This window comes from Euphorbia lathyris, chromosome 8, assembly GCF_963576675.1.
Source record: "Euphorbia lathyris chromosome 8, ddEupLath1.1, whole genome shotgun sequence".
NCBI classification, from domain to species: Eukaryota; Viridiplantae; Streptophyta; class Magnoliopsida; order Malpighiales; family Euphorbiaceae; genus Euphorbia; species Euphorbia lathyris.
In genome coordinates this window covers 85,528,654-85,538,415 of record NC_088917.1, presented here as the reverse complement: position 1 = coordinate 85,538,415, position 9,762 = coordinate 85,528,654, and the positions used below count along the sequence as shown (strand labels likewise).

General features: G+C 35.9%; 1 non-coding gene across 1 annotated transcript; it reads right to left on the bottom strand.

Moving 5' to 3' along the window:
* Positions 1-497: 497 nt before the first annotated feature.
* On the bottom strand, positions 498-603 carry LOC136204427 (small nucleolar RNA R71). The gene has a single exon (XR_010675268.1). It is a non-coding gene; the product is annotated as a small nucleolar RNA R71 (small nucleolar RNA).
* Positions 604-9,762: the final 9,159 nt, after the last annotated feature.

The following is a 9,762-nucleotide window of genomic DNA, read 5'->3' as shown; positions in this document are numbered from 1 at the left end:
TAGAAAGAACGTGTAGACGAAACCAAGTGGGAGCTCGACGAGCAAGACAAAGAGAAAGAAGGATGGTTGGAAGAGTACCACAACAACCTAATCAAGAAGCAGAAGGTGAAAACAACAATCCACTTGTCATGAGAATTAGGGATTACTCCAGATGTACCACATAAGGACACTCATCATGCATTGTATTGCCGAACGAAGGAAACAACATGTTCGAAGTAAAAGCATCCATGATACAGATGTTGCAAGCAGCCGTGCAATTCAATGGATACCAGTTTGAAGATCCAAACGCACATATCCAGGAGTTTGTTATTCTGTGTAATACTTTTCGATCGAACAGAGGAGTGTCCGATGACGTGATAAGGCTGAAGCTGTTTTCTTTTTCTCTTAAGGATAAAGCAAAGAACTGGCTAAAGAACTTACAACCATGAACCATCATAACCTGGCAGGACATGGCCAGTGCTTTTCTGATGAAATACTTTCCGCCCAGACAGGCTATAAAACTAAAAAATGAGGTGTCCTGTTTTATACAAGAGGAGGTGAATCTTTGGCCGAAGCATGGGAAAGGTACAAGGAGCTATTACGAAGGGTACCAAATCATAGCATCCCCATGTGGATGCAAGTGCAGAATTTTTACAATGGATTCACTAACACATACAAAATCCAGATTGAGTCCATTGCGAATGGTAACTCCGAGGACCTTGACCCACAAGCCTTGTATGACCTCATTGAGAAAGTTGTAAGAACAAGTTATAATTGGCACTCAACTAGGAGTGAAGGGAAGATAACGGCAGATGGTGATGTAGTGTCCAAGCTAACCACCCACGTGGAACAGCTTGCCAGGCAGCTCAACAAAATTAATGTGTCATCCATCCATAGTGAACCACCATTTAATGATGTGTGTGATTTTTGTGGAGGGCCTCACTTCAACATCAACTTCCCTAGAGTGAAACAAGGAAAAGGTGAGTAGGAACAATGTGATTATGCTGGATACAATCAGAGGAACCCACTGAATCCTTACTCCAATACATCACTAGTGTAGAAATGGCCTACGTCCACACCTTATTAGCTACAGTTCTTTGAAAAACTGTGGATACAGGTAATTGGGGTCCGTTATTTAAAAAACCGGCTCAAATAATTAGAGTATTGGGGTCGGTTTTTTTAAAAAAACTGACTCTAAATGTGATTTTTAAAAGTGGCGCATGGTTTGGGTTGTCATTGGTGTTGGTTCTTCTTAAACCGAGAGTAATGACCTAGTAATTAGCATCGGCTTAAATATAAACTGAGGCCAATAAACTCGTAATTGGCATCGGTTCAGGTAGAACCGACCCTAATTATTTGGGTTAGTGGCGTCGGTTCATTGAAAATCGACGGCAATTACACTTTAGAGTCGGTTAATTAAAAAACTGACTCTAGAGATTCATATTTCAATCGTACCAATTGTTCTCCCTGTTTCTCTTTCTCTCTTTTGCGCAACCTAGATATTAGCAGCTCTCCTCCTTTCTCTTGTTAGCAGCTCGGTTTGAAATTTCATCGGCGCCGACTGGGTTTTGTTCGTGTTTTGGTTGTGGCAGAAGCAACATAAAAGAGGTAAGTGAATGAGTTTGATTTGTTATTCTTATGCGATTCATTGTTATATGGGTTCGTGTTCTATCTTCTAAATTTCCTTTATGATTTCTTTTTCTGTGTTCTTTCTTATAGGTTTCGTTTATTATATGAGTTTGTTGGTGTTCGTGTTCCGTCTTCTGATTTCATCCCTGTTCGTATTCATTCTTCTGGTTTGGTTTATCATATAGGTTTAGTGAAGCTATTATCTTACAGTTCCTCAATGTGCAGCACTACATCCACATGTATGTAGCCAGTTTAGGAAAGCTGAAACTATAAACTTAGGTAGGAACAAAGTTATATAACAGCTAATAGAAGTAATTGTCGTTTATGCATATGATTTTGGTGATACAGTTGGGATGACTCCATTAATGAAGATGTATACACTAGGGCATGATTTCATTCCTGACCCTATTCATGCTGGTATGCAGAATTTCAATCAAGGACTCATGTTTAATTTTCTTATCCTATACCAATAACATATTCTCTGTTTTCTATTTGGGGATTGCATTATCACGGTATGGCACCATTGCTTTCACATGTCTGTGAGTTGGGTTTCATAGAGGCAATTACAATTCCTCAGACTGAGTGCTTTTAAGGTAAGCTTCTCTTTTTTCAGCACTTAAACCAGCAAGTTTATCCCATAAATGGCTGCAGCTGATTTCTGAATTTGCAGTAGAATTATGTTAGAGATAATAAAAACCATTGTTGAACCTTGTTTATCAACATAAGCTTTTGGGTTGAATGGTTATTTAACATGGGATTAGAGCCTATTAAATCAAAAGGTATAGAGTTTGAGTCTCTAAACCCCATTTATGAATTAAATTTCAGCACTTGCACACACTTCAAGCCCAAAGGAATTCGTGTGGCAGCTTACACTTTTGATAGATTCCATTAAAAAGATAGGAGCTCTAGTTAATAATGATTATAGACCATCCAATAGTTTTGGCTCAGTGAGAATGAGTCTCTGTTGGAGTTGTAGCGTTGCGAGCTCAAATTATGTGTGTATTTGCAGGTGCTATCCAATTTGCTAGATCTGAAGGGTTAATACCTACACCTGAATCAACTCATGCAATTGCAAGAAGACTAGAGAAGCAATAGTGATTCTTATGGCAATGAAGCATTTATGTAGTAGAGGAGCTGATCGACCGTCAAGAGGGGATTTTTCGAAGTGGGGGCAATGAAGCATGTATATAGTTATTTTGAAATTGATTACATTGATAAGGTCTTGAGTCTGAACAAAGTAAAGGTCTGATTCTGGTTTGATTGGGTTTGTTTCTGAGTAATATTACTTTTGATTGTTGAAAGCATGTATATTGGACAAAACCTTCTGGAAACCATAATCTCTTTTAAGCATAGATGTCAATATGACTGTCTTTTGTTGTTCTACAGGTATTACTACTACCTCAAGGATTGCAGCAAAGTTAGGAATCCCATTAACTCACCCAAGCATTGCAATCAGCGTTCATTTTCTTATAGGACATTCGAGGAAAGGAGGAACATATCCACTCTTTGTAGCGAAAAATGCAGCTAACCCTGATTCTACGTTAGTAGTTTATATGGGTTTGGCAACCCTCCGTTCTTGTTGAAATATGCCTCATGAGCTGTTGATTAGATTGTGCTGAGTTGGCATGATGACAAGGCTACATATATTCTTTTGAATTACAATAGCCTGTTTAAAATATATTTTCTGATTCTTTAGTTGTTATTTCCTATTTTATAGGGATTTAGTTGTTTGTTTGTTACTTCCTATTTATCTGATTAGAAGTGGGATATGTTCCTGATTTATTGCATTTTCTGTTAAGATATTTATGTATTTAAGCAAGTGTTTTCATTCAATAAAATACAGACTTTACAGTCCAATTCTTGTCTTCCTTAAGTTCTTCTATTTAACACCAGCAAATTGGTATCAGAGCTGGTTTTCTTAAGGGACTGGTGAGAGATTTGTGATTGTTATCAAAGTGAAACCTAAAACCCAACCTATTCCCTGAAAAGCCATCTAAACACATGGAAACAGAAAGTTCTTCAATTTCAATTGCTCCACCTGTGTTTGATGGAGAGAACTATCAGGTTTGGGCTATAAGGATGAAAACTCATATGGAAGCATCTGATCTCTGGGAAGCATTAGAGGAGGATTACGTCATTCCACCTTTAGCTGACAACCCAACAATGGCTCAAATGAAACATCACAAAGACAAAAAGGCAAAGAAGTTCAAGGCAAAAGCTTGCCTATATGGTGCATTAACTCCAACAATTTTTTCCAGAATTATGACTCTGGAATCAGCTAATGCAATATGGATATTTCTCAAGGAGGAATACCAATGTGATGAAAAAATCAAAGGCATGAAGGTGATGAATCTTCGTAGAGAATTCCAAAGGCAGCGAATAAAGGAATCAGAAACGATTAAAGAATACTTAGACAGACTTCTCAGTATTGTAAACAAGGTAAGATTATTGGGTTCTGAACTTCCTGATAGTAGAATTATTGAGCACATTCTTGTAACAATACCTGAGAAGTTTGAAGTAACAATTGCTTCCTTAGAAAATACTAAGGACATGTCAAAGATTACTTTGGCAGAATTGCTAAGTGCATTGCAGGCACAAGAGCAACGAAAGATGATGAGACAAGAAGTGTCAGCGGAGGGTGCATTACAAGCCAAGCTACAACATAGTGTTGGAAGTCCTTTCAAGAAGGAGAAGGGAAATAAGCACCTCGTTAAAACTACTACCAATGGTAGTAATTACTCCAGCAACAAAAAAGGAGGAAAGTTTCCTCCATGTTAGCATTGTGGAAGGAATAATCATGCTCATTTCAAATGTTGGAGAAAGCCTGACATGAGATGCAATAAGTGCCACAAGCTTGGGCATGCTGAAGTAATATGCAAGAACAAAGACCAACAACAAGAAATTGAAGCTCAAGTTGCAGATCAACAAGAAGATGAGCACTTGTTTGTTGCAACTTGTTTTGTGGGTTGCAGTTCAAGTGATAGTTGGTTGATTGATAGTGGTTGCACTAACCACATGACAAATGATGAAAAACTCTTCAGAGAGCTTGACAAATTTGAAACCTCAAAAGTAAGAATCGGGAATGGCGACTATATTGTAGTGAAAGGAAAAGGAACAGTAGCTTTTGAAAGCTATTCAGGTACTAAAACTATTTCTGATGTGTTGTATGTGCCTGAAATTGATCAAAATCTGTTGAGTGTTGGACAACTGTTGCTGAAAGGTTTCAAGGTGTTTTTTTAGAACCAAGAATGTCTAATTAAAGATGTCAAAGATCATTAAGTATTCAGAGTCAAAATGAAGAGCAAAAGTTTCACATTGGAGCCTATGGCAGATTGACGATGCCATTAACGAGGCTCAGGATCGAGAACGGAGCTAGCTAAGGCAGATTAATGAGCTTCTGTAGGGATATTAGAGAAAAGTTTTTTTTGTAGACATTAATTTAGGGCAGCCACACAATTCAACTAATGTGTAAGGTTGTAAATGTTGGTGTGTGGTAGTTTTTATTTAACTGTGTCCTTGAAAAAAAATTCATTTCATTGTGCACTACTATTTATTAGTTGGTTCAACATTCCTTACAGTTTCCCTATTTCAACGAAAACCGTTTGCCCACAATTACGTCATATTTTATTATTGTAATATTTATGCTTATGATATGTGATTATAGTTTAATATTAGATCTCCATTCAATCCAAAATATTTTATTTTATTTTTTTAATTAAAAACATATCAATGGCCACAGTTGTTTCAACAACCGACTCTAATGGTAAGAGCATTAGCGTCTGTTGTTTCAACAACCGACTCTAATGGTTAGGGGCATTAGAGTCGATTGTTACAGACAACCATGGCTAAAGACCCTTTTAGCCACGGTTTTTTGTAACAACCGTGGCCAAAACATAGGGCATTAGAGTCGGTTATATGTAAAAACCGACTCTAATGCCCCTTTGGTCACGGTCGATAAACTGTGGCTAAAGACGCCAAGCATTTGCCACGCCTCCTTTTGGCCATGGTTGTACAACCGTGGCTAATGATCGTAAACGACCATGGCCATAGGCCATTTCTGTACTAGTGCATACAATGCAACCACAAGAAATCATCGGAATTTCAGATGGACTAGACAGCAGAACCAGCATGAACAACCAAGATACCAGCAGGAGCAAGGAGGACATTATCAAAGGCAGCCTCAACAACCTTACAAACAGCATGTTCCACCAAATGAGGACATTAAACAGGACATGAAGACCATGACGATGCAGTTTATGAAGCAAACACAGGCTTCCATCAAAAATTTGGAGACACAAGTTCATCAGCTAGCAGCTTCATCATCAAAAGGAAAAGGGGTGATGTCGAGCAATACCAAACCAAACCCTAAGGGAGATGTGATGACTATCACTCCACGGTCTGGTAAGGAAACTACTCCTCCTTTGGTAGCTAATGAAAGTGCTGAGTGTAAAGGTACGTCCAAATCTGCTGAGAAAGAAAAGGAACAGACTGTTCCTAACCAAGAAAGGCCAGCCGAGACAGATCTCACATCTAACATCCATAAGGAGTAACAAGGGAAGAAGTACTATCCACCTCCTCCCTATGTACCACATGTACCTTATCCGGTGAGGCTCGTAAACAAAAAGCTTGAAGAGCAAAATTCAAAAGTGTTGCACACCTTGAGGAAGTTGCATATCAACATCCCCTTTGTGGAAGCACTTGCTCAGATGCCCATATATGCAAAGTTTCTGAAGGATATCCTGTCCAATAAGAAGAAATTAGAAAACATCTCAATGATCCAGCTAAACAGAGACTGTTTGTCCATACTCCAGAACAAGCAGCAACTTCATAAAAAGCTGAAGGATCCAGAGAGTTTTTCCATTCCTTGTTCTATTGGCAAGTTAAATATTGAGAATGCATTATATGACCTGGGAGCTAGTATAAATCTGATGCTATATTCTGTATATGTTAAGCTAGGGTTAGGTGAGCCAAAACCAACTAGGATGTCAATCCAATTGGCGGATAGAAATCTGCTTTTCTTTTTTTATGGAATGCTGAGTGAAAACTCATCAAAATGGCGGTGAAGCCTTTTTCAAAATTAGCTATACTTATTTTGGGCATAATGTTGTGTTTGATACTACTTATCATGTTTCTATCTTCCTTTTTATCAACTTAATTTTAAGATGTATAACTTGGACTAAAAGTTAGTATTCATGTTCGACAAATTCGTTGTTCTCCAAGAACTCGAAATTAAGGACGCGGAAAGGTTCATTCTCGTTCCAAGGAACGAAAATCATGCTAAGATACAACTAATAAAATTCGCCGATCCAATTTTCTTGTTCTTTGAACGGGAATTAGATATCAAATCTTCTATTAAAACTTGTGAAGAATCCACAACATTACTATAAAAGAATTTTTTTTAAACGGATGAATTAAAACAAATAAGGGTTTCAGAAATTTTGAGAATTAAAATTTTAATGTTGAAAAATATGGCAAGTTTATAATGTGTTGGTTTCAAACTAAAAATCATGACTATTGAAAAAGTGAAAAGGTGTCTTTGGTGAAAAATTAAAATTAAAATTTGAAATTAATGCATAGAGATAATGGAAGGGAAAAAAATTATTTTATTAAAATATGCGTGTCGTGGTCGAGAATCCGGAATATCGATCATGACACGTCCTTCCTCTTGGCAAGGAATACTTTGCGTTGGTTCTCCCTAATCTCTATAGAGATTTTCAAAAATCTCAGTTGAGATTTTAAAAATCTCTGCATGAGCAAAAATTCAATAAGGCATTGAAAACAAAAAAACTCAGTTGAGATTATCATAATCTCTGCACAAGTAGAAACTCTTACAAGGCTAAAAAATCAAAAATCTCAGTTGAGATTTTAATAATATCTGTATGAGCAAAAATTCATCAAACTCAAAAAACAAAAATCTCTATTTAAGTTTGATGTAATTTCTCTCGATTTTTATTCAATTGAGATTTTTTGAAAATATAAAGACACTTTCTTAATCAATTACAAATATTTAAGATACATAACATATTTTGAATATCTTTTAATGAATTTTTTTATTTCTAATCTAACTATTATTTTTTAAACTAAAGATTAATATATAAATTAAACTAAAATGAAACGTAAAGATTAAAATACGAAAAACTAAAAACTAGAAATGTGATAATCCTGAAGAATTCTCAAGGAATTACCTCGACCGGTTTTAAATAGTGGTCCCATCCATTTTAACTTATCTGGAAAAAGATTTTTTTTTTTACGTTTTCTCAATTTAACGATCTACTAATTCCGGTTGAATGCCCGAACTTCTAGTTTTGTGCACGAATAGGAACTACGTGCATGAACTGAAACTGTTGAAACTATGGTAAAAGTAGACAATTCCTTCCTGGCGGATTAGATAATTTCAATGATTGTATTCCTTATTCCAACTTTCTGATATATCTGTCTGAGAAGAGATATCGATCAACCGGCGCCAAACTTGTTGGTGATGATTCTATTCTTTCTTAGAGAGATAAATGTAGGTGTTTAAGAAAATGATATGATAAAAGAAGAAATTATTTGGTCTTATGTAGGAATGGAATATTTATTTTACAAAGAGAAATAATGTTTTGGTGAAGGGTTAAGTGTATAGAAAAGAAGTAAAGGTGTTTGGGAAGAGATATTTTTTTTTTTATAAAACCATTTGTCATGTTCCGGACACTGCAGTTGCGGAACCATATATGCAATTTTCTTGAAAAATTTCCATTCCCTTCTGATGTATCTGCTAGCCGAATTTATTTTCTGTAGACTCCTTCGGTGAATTTGTACTGATGATCAAATCTCCAGTTTATCTTCTTTGAGAAAACTCGTTTTTTTCTGTTTATCTACAAACTTCTAAATGCAAACGTTAAATAACAACGAAGATTTAATCCTACCATCCTTAATAAAAAAACTATCACATAAATAAATACATAAATAAAAAATAAGTCTATAAACCAAGATTTGGAATAAAATAAAATAGTAATTAAAAATCAAATATCAACACCGCTCTCGGCAACGGCACCAAAAACTTGTTAAGCGAATTCCGCAAGTGCACGGTTTCACTTGTAGTAATAAAATATCGATCCCACAGGGAACGTAGGATAATTTGATCAGGAATTATTGTCTTGATTACATTTGTCTTCTCAAAGTTTATAGGAAAACGTTAATGGTTTAAAATGGTTTAAATTCGTTTCTAATCCTAATTTTGGTTATAGTTAAGATTACAACGTATAGAAATTAAGTTTAGGTTAAAGTATAATTCGAGACTTGTTTACACAAAGCAAGAAAACAACTTATAACTTTGATCAGATTATTAAGATGTAACAATTTATCTGGTAATTCAATTACTGGGCTTTGAACGGTAGAAATCTCTTTGGATCGGAGCAGATTTCTACCTTAATCAAATTGGTGTTTTATGTCTGATAAGCCGACCCAACGATCATATCATCCATAAATCCTAATTCTTTTAAGTGTTGAACAAAGTTCCCTGGTAATCATATGAAATATTTACATTTTAATGAAAACACCAGAACCTTACTTCGAAAATAACATCAAAGTAACAACACAAGAATATATTGAATTGAAAAGATATCTTATTAATTGATTATGAATCGAATCAAGTTAACAGAGAAGAAGAAACACGGATAGAATTTTTAACTAATTTGAGTTCCGGGTTGTCAATCATTTCCTCAAACTTCGTAGTTTTGTCAGGCCTTGGGGCGCTTTAGCCGCTAATTCCTCTCGTTGAATCTCGGAATAGAGATCGCCAGATTCGCTACCAGAATGCAAAACTTATCTTCAAACCAAACTTGAACTCTAAACGACAACTATAATAACTACATATTGTATCTTAAATTATTTACACAAACTTGTAACTTTATAACAAGTTTGTGTAACAAAACTATGAACTAGAACAACCAACATAACAACATTGAAATAATCAACATTGAACCAACATTAAACTATGAACTTCTTCATCTATTTACAATATTCCAAGGGGTGTGTTTGAAGGGCCGTATCCGTTGGTGAAGAGTCGCCTTTATCCGGATGAACGAACGCGTCGTTTGGAAATTAACATATGTAAAATATGTGCTGGAATCTTCGCTGCTGCTACCGAGATTCTAAGATCTCAGTCGTGACATG